The sequence below is a fragment of the Pezoporus occidentalis genome, unplaced genomic scaffold, assembly GCF_034315485.1.
Source record: "Pezoporus occidentalis ecotype Australia unplaced genomic scaffold, CSIRO_AGI_Poc_V1 ctg199, whole genome shotgun sequence".
NCBI lineage: Eukaryota > Metazoa > Chordata > Aves > Psittaciformes > Psittacidae > Pezoporus > Pezoporus occidentalis.
The window spans coordinates 491853-500411 of record NW_026913844.1 but is presented as its reverse complement, the minus strand read 5'-3'; the positions used below and the strand labels follow the sequence as shown (position 1 = coordinate 500411).

The window sequence follows — 8559 nt, the reverse complement described above, 5'->3', positions numbered from 1 at the left end:
GGAAGAATTAAAAATAATCAGGCTTTTACATTATACTTCATAGAGAGGAAATTAAAGGTGTAAGAATGCAGGTTTTTTTTCCTTGAATTTAAGTATTCATTTCTGAGATTCATGTAGAAATTGAAATTATTCTCTCTGCATGCCCAGCTCGTTCTCTTTATGAAAGATGCACAGATACACACATGGGGGGGAAGGAGAAAAGTAAAAACCCTCTTGTAGAATTAAAAGAACAGAAGGAAGAAGGGATTTAACATGAAAAAGTATAGGAGAGTGTTTTGCATTTTAATACCTTTTTTTTCTGCACAATTACACCTCTGAGTGATCCAGCATAGGGAGATTAAGCTGCTACTAATTTTTCCTCTGTATTTGCAGAGTGAAACTCAGATGCAAACAGTTGATCAGGTGGATGGATGCACACAATACATATAATACACACGATGCCAGGAGTGTTTGCAGTGGGTCCTTGGGTGTTTCCATTACACAGAAACGGTGGGCTTCCTAACCAAAACAGGGCCAACCAGCACGGGCCTGCATTGGTTCCCACTTCAGTTCCCAGGAAACCACCTTCCCCATCATTTGTACAGAGTAGTTGCTATCTTTTCTCCCCCAGCCATATTCCCCTATACATTACGGCTCAAGTGTATCCAGTTCCCTGGAAAAGGAAGGCAATCACAGAAGGAAAACGCATTCACAACTGCCACAAGAGTGAACAAGGGAATCTAGGCCAGTTAACATCTGTCCCTGGCAAAGTAATCAGAAAAGTTGATATAGGATTCAATTGATAAAGAATTAAAGGAGAGGAATATAATTAACATCAGGCAACACGGTTTCATGGAAAATAGGTCTTGTCAGACAAATCTGATTTCATTCTTTGATGAGATTACAAGTTTGGTTGATAAGGGTAACTGCAAAGACGTAATATATTTAGCTGTTGTAAGATGTTTGACTTTGTATCTCACAACCTTCTGATTAAAAAATTAGCGCTATACGATATCAGTAAAGCACATGTTAAATGGATTAAGAATCAGCTTTCTGACGGCTCCTTGGAAATGGGTTGTCAACGGAGAACTATCACTGAACAAGGGAGAGAGGCAGAAATGGGGCTTCTGACACATTTCTAGGCTTGCACTCAATTTTCCTTGATAATCTTGATACGAGGAATTAAATTAATACTAACGAAATCTGCTTAACAAATAAGCCCAAAGATCTAAGGAGAAGTATATGGCAATAAAGAGGGAAAATTGCTCAGGAAGAGCCCTGGATCACTCCGGAAGCTGGGCTCGTTCAAGCCTCAAAGGACATGGAACAGTGTGTCTGTAGTTCCACAGCGAGCAGAGGCAGGAGGCAGATGAGTAACTCAGCAGCTGGTGCACGAGCAGCAGTGAGGCAGAGGCAATTGCTCCACTGGATACAGCTGCAATGAGAGCAATCAAGCACTGCTTCCCACCATGCTCTCCGAAGGATGCCACAAATCTGGAGCTTCACAAATTACCTGGCCAGGAAAACACGCCGGCTAGCAAGCATCCATATAGCAGGAATTCACTGAAGCGGGGCTGGTGTCTGGATAACTGCTTTCCCTGGTGGAGACCAAAGGCGGACGCAGAGCATGCTGATAGCACTGATGCATTGCTCCCTGGAGGGGGACATAAAGAGCTCAATCCTTTTAGTTTATCAAAGCAAAGTTTTGATATTGAGAAGTGCTTTGTCTGGAACAAGTTTAAAACCTTTGTGGGGAGGCAATAGCAGGTACTAAAGGCCTCATTAATCCGCCAAAAAAAAAAAGACATTAGAGCAATCCAACGACTACAAGATGAAGCCAAAGAAATTCAAATGAGAGTTTAGGCCCAAATATCTGACTACATTGTGATTAAATAATAACAAATCAGAGGAATAGCACAAGCTCCAGACATGCAGTATTTTATGAAAGGCTGCCTTAACCAACAACAAATTGGTGCGCTCGTGTCTTTTGCTAGAAAGCAAACAGAACTCCTAGAATTAGAAAAAGCTTCTTCGAGTTCTCCCTTCCTCTGATGATTCCTAAGGAAGAACTGCTGAACATAGCTCTGCTATCAACCAAGATGAGCAAGTGCCCCATGTTATCTCTCCCGGCTGTCCATGGACCCACTTGTCCACTTTCCAAGCTGCACAACCCTATTGGGGAGGGAATAGAGATTCGGACCCCAGGGCTAACACACAGCACAGATCATCCCGAAGAGGTGTGCACACACACACACACACACTGATCCTTCTTACACCCTCCTTCAATCTCACTTTAACCCAGAACCAAGATAACCCTCAACTTGATAACACTGGCTACATTGCCTTTCTGCTCAGTATCGATGTTTAAAAGCTCCTGGTCTCCAGCAGTCTTACCTTCTTACCATATTCTTCACTGAACTATACTACCAGATCTCCTGGGCAATGAATTTATTATCCCTTTAACTGCCTGAAAAGAGCTTACAGCCCTTATAATAATGCTTCACATCTCTCCCGGGTTTTCCCTTTAAGGATCTCAAAGAGTTGTGCAAATAACTATTATTCCTTATGTTCCCACACATGGTATTCCTTTCCATCACGCAGGTATGGAAGTAGACGCTGAGATGACATGAACTGTGGCATAGATGGTGCTTCAGGCATGGTCCCCCAAGCCTGAAGTCAGCTAATGCAAATACTCACACCGCAGCACCTTGTATTACTGATGTGACCAATGCACTGCCACTGCTGCCACCAACAAATTCTCTGCCAAGCCTTATCTCTCCTACCCTCTATGAGACCCAAAACATGCAGACATGCCACGTGCTCTCCCACATGGCACTTACCTGGAGCAGCATTTTAGTTTGGACACATCAGCATCCACACATAAATACATCCTTCATATCCAAGTGTAAGCCTTAGCATTTCGATACTAGGCTGCATCATGCAGATGATGACATGGAGACGTTTCCTATCTTGCTCTGCTGTTTTCAACTCCACCACCCATACACCAAGCAATTGGGAGGAAATTTTGATTAAAAACCCGGTAGAGATCCCTTTTGATAAAGCAGAAACAGCTTTGACACTGTTAGAAAGGAACACCTTCATTTCTCATTTTAAGACCTGCCATTTCAGAACACAGCTTTTATACTATTATCTTCTCAAGGCACAATTGAAAAGAAATATTGCAGTTGGCCCAAAACAATGTTGCTTGCAAAAAAAATGTGTTCCACAGAAAGGAATAACATTGGATTCTAATTCAGAACAGAAAGCAGACACATTCACCCCATGTTTGGATGGATATTGCAGAAGGAGGACTAGACAGGCAAGTTAGCAAATAGGTGAGCAGGTAAAGAAGAGATGTATGGCTATTGTAAATGTATGAATAAATATGTAGCTAGAAGATACAGCAGCAAGCAGGTGGATGAGTTTGTGTGAAGGGATGTGAGTGGAATACTGGACACGCCACTTGCAAGGTCAGCAGCAGGAAGTTTCTTGGGGATGCTTCTTGGGCTTTAAGCCCCCGTGTGTAGCATTTGCTGTTGGTACCCACCACCCTTGTGGAACCAGCACAAGCAGCAGCTCCCTGTACCTCGGTGGTCTGTTATTTGCTGGTTTACATTTCCCTGCTGCATGCACTGGGTTGATGCACCTCTTCTCCCCCAGGGTGCAAGGAAATCATTGCCACTAGCATTTCTCCTTTGTGCTCCTGCTCTCCAGTCACTTCACACGGCAGCCTGATTAGCGTAAATATTGTCACCAAACAGCAACCCCCTGAACAGATACCTTTCCATTTATCTGCCATCCCTTCCCACCGTGTGAGCCTGTAATGAATTAGCAGAAAACACTGCTGAGGTGACAGCACAATTGCTATTAAACATAATTTTCTAATGAGAAGGTTATAAGTGACTGTGTCAGAGCTAATCAAAACTCAATCCCCCAGCCACTGCACAACACAATCCTCTTCCAGCGGGTTGAACTTGGATGGCTGCAAGCCAAAGGGGGGGGTCCCATGCCAGAGCTTGTTTTTGCAATGCCATCCTTTGCAGGAGTGAAGCACCTCCAGCTCTGGGGAGGGAGAAAAAGAGTGAAACAGTCGGGGGTTCCAGTAACTTGCAAACTGATCATTCCCTGGCTCTTCACCAGAGCACAGAGCCTTCTCCCCAGCCCAGGGAGCTAGAATAGTTTGCTCCTTGGCTAGCCAGCAAGCCAGCCTCTCTCAGGGTTGATTTTGCCCTTAATTTATCCCTCTCATTTCTTACTGTCCCTCCCATCCTTCCCCTCTTGTCTGTCTTCCCCAAACCACCAGAGAGGATTGGAGATAGGATTACTTATTGATAGCAACAGCCACCGTCCTAAATCCAGTCAGGGATGGTGCCTAATCCCTTTAATGAGTTGCTTTAGCTCTGGCAGCTGAGCTAAGCTGTATGCTAACTCACCAGCTCTCCTCTCCTCCCATACAAGCTCACCTTCACCTCCTCCCAGTGCTGAGCTCCCCTCCGGGTGTCTCAGGGCCCAGTCTCAGATCACACACAGCACACAGGCTGTGCTCACGGGCAAGGCAACTTCTTTGGCAAGCAGAATCTTCCCTGCAAACAGCAAGAGGAGTGGGATCACCCTGGGCTATTCAGGCACATTAGGCTGAACTGCTCTCTCTAAATTAGGCTTTGTGCAAGGGCTAAAACCTCCCATTGATTCACTCTCAGTCATTCATTCCCAAGGCTCACTGGAGCTAATGACACTTCCTTCGCTACAACAAGCACCTGCTGGGCTGGGAAAGGCTTCCAACCAGTGTAACACAGCAGAGCTTCCCAAACTGCATCCCCAGGGAGGCAAGATACACACCTCTGCTGCCTCTGAAGGGTGCAGACCCCATGGCCAGAGTCCTCAACCACCTGCTGTTAATCACTGCTCACAGTCATTCAGTACTGGGCAAACAGAAAGCCCATCTATCCACCCCCAGCGCTCACGTTGAGATAGGACAGGAGAGGTGGGAAGATCCACTTCGCTCTTCACTGAACACAGCTTGGGAAAAGCTATTGCAGCATCTAAGGAGACAGTCTGGAAAGGTGCTGCCCGTTTCCCACCCAGGCAGCAAGGATGATAGGGATCCATTCTTGATTTGGTCCCGAGGCAGAATTCCTCTGCATGGATAATGCATGGCAGAACACATCACAGCGGCCTCATCCAGCCTTTACGGCTGCTCTCTGTTATTTTGCACTGGTGCTGCAATTTGCCCTGATGCAAAGAAACAGCGCAAATCAGGCATGAATGGGGGAGGATTACTGCTTCAGGAGCCTCTGACTGCCCCACATTGGCAGCTTTAATTGCTTTCCCAGGGACCAGGCCAAATCAGATTCACATGCTGAGAACGGAGGCATACAAGCAACCACACTCATTGAGCATCCTCCCCTCCACAGGCTCTGGTCACAGAGTGTCCATGGGTAGGAAGCCTACCTACAAGGTCTGATGCTTTGTTTCTCCTCCTCTGGATTTTAGAGGGAGATAGGCACCAGTCAAACTTAACCTAAAAGCCTCACAATGCAGTTCTACCTGCTTCCCTCTCGCTGCACAGGAACAGCCCTGTGGCTGTCAGGACATCCCTCTTGTCCTTCACTTACAGGTGCTTATGCTCCCAGCTACAGCTTGGAGTAACACTGCTGCCAGTGCTGCGCTTCCATTCCTTCTCTGCAGAACACATGCCACCTGGGTTTTTCCCCCCGTTTCCTTATTAAGATAAAGCTGTCATCAGCTTTCCCCATCCCACTGGTTTGTTGGGGCTTTCAAAGCCTGGAACTGTATTAAATATTCAGTCGACTCTTGGTTACATTTCCGAGCCTGTATCCCTCCCTTTAATTGCTCTGTCAAGAAGAGATGAAAGTTTGATACTGAGGCTTTGACTGGGACCAACTCAAACACTTTGGGCTCTGCTGATACATTTATTTAAAGAGAAATTAGCTGGATTATTCTGCTTAAATTAGGCCCTATGCCATTGTTGAAGACCTCTTTTTCATTTGTTCTTTCACTCATTCATGCACTCTTCCATTAATTCACTCTTTTCCCAGCTATCTTTGATTATGCTGAATTATATGCATGCACTTTCTTTTATCCCTTCCTTTCTGTCTCTCTTCTGTCACCAAATGTACATCTCCTCAAACACCTTTTCTAGCACAGCACTGTGCCCTATACTCTCATGGGAAGGCAGTTTGAGTTCTCCATCCAAGGAGATACCTCCCTGGGGCATTGCTCCACCAGCAAGGCAGCAGAAATCAGAATTCTGAGAGAAGTTGGCTGGCAAAGAAGAAACAACCACAGCATCCTCTGCATAGCTTCAAAGGCTGGCTCTGATTTATATGCACCCAACAGAAGCTCCTTAATCTGCACCCCATCAATTGCCTACCCAGCCCACCTCACCTAACAGGCTGTGCTCTCAACCATGTCTCCAGGGCCCTTCTGCTCTCTCTTTGCTTCTCCTGAGCACCTTCATTTTTGCTGTGAATATTGCTTACTTCCCCACAGGCAGACAGAGGCAAGCTTTGCTCTCCAGGCACCTATTCAGATCCCTCTTCCTATTGGAAAGGAGCATCTGGAAGGAGACTTTTGTTTTGTTTGGGGCTTTTTTGCTTTCTTTGTCCCTATCTGCCCATAGATGCACCTCAGCTGCTTTTGGAGTCTGTGGGTGAGCACACGTGCGCTGGGATCAGGGGGACAAGGTCAGCCCCAGTCACAGGGTGGCAAACAGCAGCCACTCCATCTGCACACCCCCCCCGGTTCCTTTGATGTAATTAACATCCCTTTGTTATTGACTGAAATCCCTTCTGTCTCTGCTTTAATCATCTCCCAACAATGAGCATTCTTCCTCATTAGGGTCTTAAAACCCTCCATTATAAGCATGTAAATGGGATGCAGTGAGGAGGGAAATATTTTACTGCTCCAATTTCCTGTTGTGCCACTGCCAGCAAGTCGTGATATTGTTACTAAGCATCTCCAATCGGCACCAACATCTACAGGACCAGACGTACATTGCGCTGGCAACCAGCATCTGACAATACACAAGTGCCCAGGGGTACCAAGGTTTCCAGCCCTGAATGGAGATTTTTCCTTTGAGGAAAGAGCAGAGATGAAACAGGAGGCTCTAAAAGCAAGAGAGTGGGTAAGATTCTCCTTTGAGATCCAGTTTTCAATTGGCAGCACGCTGTCAAGGCAAAATGAGCCAACTGCCCCATCTTTATAGATAGAAAGTAAAGTCTGAGTCTCTCTGGCAGCATCATTTAAGGCCTTTAACTTCTTCAGGCTTTCCTACGTTCATACCAGCTGAGCTCTGGGCCAGCAGGACTCCTGACCTGCTGGTATCCCCACACTAACCACTGGCACTCATTGCATTGCACAGACCTGTTTGATTCTGTGAACTTCCTTCTCAGCTAACTACGAGGCTGCCTATGAGTCCCCTTCTCTCCTTCAGCAGCAACAGAAAACAAGTCTCCTAAGCATGAGCTTTACAAGATGTCTAAGCATTTTGTCCCCTTCTTTCAGAAAGAGTCTTATATTGCAGAGGAATACTGACCTCTCCTTCTCTTCGCCACACGCTCCCATCCAGCGGGCAGGTCACACAAGAAAACCCCTGTTCTGCCCCATGCGTATCCTCTCTTACATCAAGACAGCAGCATGCTAGCCAGGTACTGCCAAGGTCTCTTTCAAATAGGAATGGCTCAACCCAGTAACATTTACAATGCAAATACCAATTCTGTTTGCAAGTATAGCAGGCTTAGGGGGAAGCACACTGGATCATCCATCTCCAAAAAGACGTTGGGAAGCACATCAAGCCAGATGCTGTCCGTGGTGGTGAGAGGCTCTGCTCCCCTTTATGGCAGCTCTCACAAAAACAGATCTCCCCATGAACCTCTTGTCTTTACAAAAGGCCTTTGGCCAGACAGCCGCTGTTGGGCAACGTGTGGAGAACAGAGCAGCTCTGACACCTCTTTCACCACTGTAACATCTAGGCAGTCCTGCCCTACTCAGAGGCCACAGCAGGAGGCCAGCTCCCTATCACTTGAGGGCCGGACACCATGGCCCGTTATATATGCCTTACATACTTTGCACATAGCTGTCTAGCTTTCTCCTCTACCGAAACTCCCATGCCAGGCACTCCCAATTCTAAGAGCATCATAAGCAGTTTAAGCCTTAGGATTCACCTGAAGCCCATGTTAGGTTTTTTTCTCCTTTCCCCTATTCTGTTTTTGTTTGCAGTAGGGTATACAAGGGACACTCAATCTGATCTCTCCAGGCAGAGTTTTTCTACCTTATGCATGCTATGCCTCTGCAAGCAGAGCCCTCTGAATACATACAGAAATATTTCTCACCCAAGGTACCTAACAAACCCCTAGAGGCAGAACTTACAGCCAAGGTGCAGAGAAAAGATAGCAAATCAGTGCTTTCAACTCCAATCTCCTTGTCTACCTCCTGATGAAACGTTCCCAAAACCTTCCATCTCTCAGCTCCTCTTTAGCACATGGACCTGGCAGCCATGAGCTTTTCAATTTCATAAGCCACCGGTGCTTTTCCTTCCCTTTTGCACCCTGTGCCTTC

The 8559-nt window shown here is 46.3% G+C and overlaps 1 long non-coding RNA gene across 1 annotated transcript; it reads right to left on the bottom strand.

Annotated features, from left to right (window-relative positions):
- Positions 1-692: 692 nt before the first annotated feature.
- LOC134163049 (uncharacterized) lies at positions 693-5380 on the bottom strand. The gene is made up of 3 exons (XR_009964543.1): positions 4944-5380; positions 4443-4562; positions 693-1633 (listed from the first exon to the last, which is right to left on the bottom strand). It is a non-coding gene; the product is annotated as an uncharacterized LOC134163049 (long non-coding RNA).
- Positions 5381-8559: the final 3179 nt, after the last annotated feature.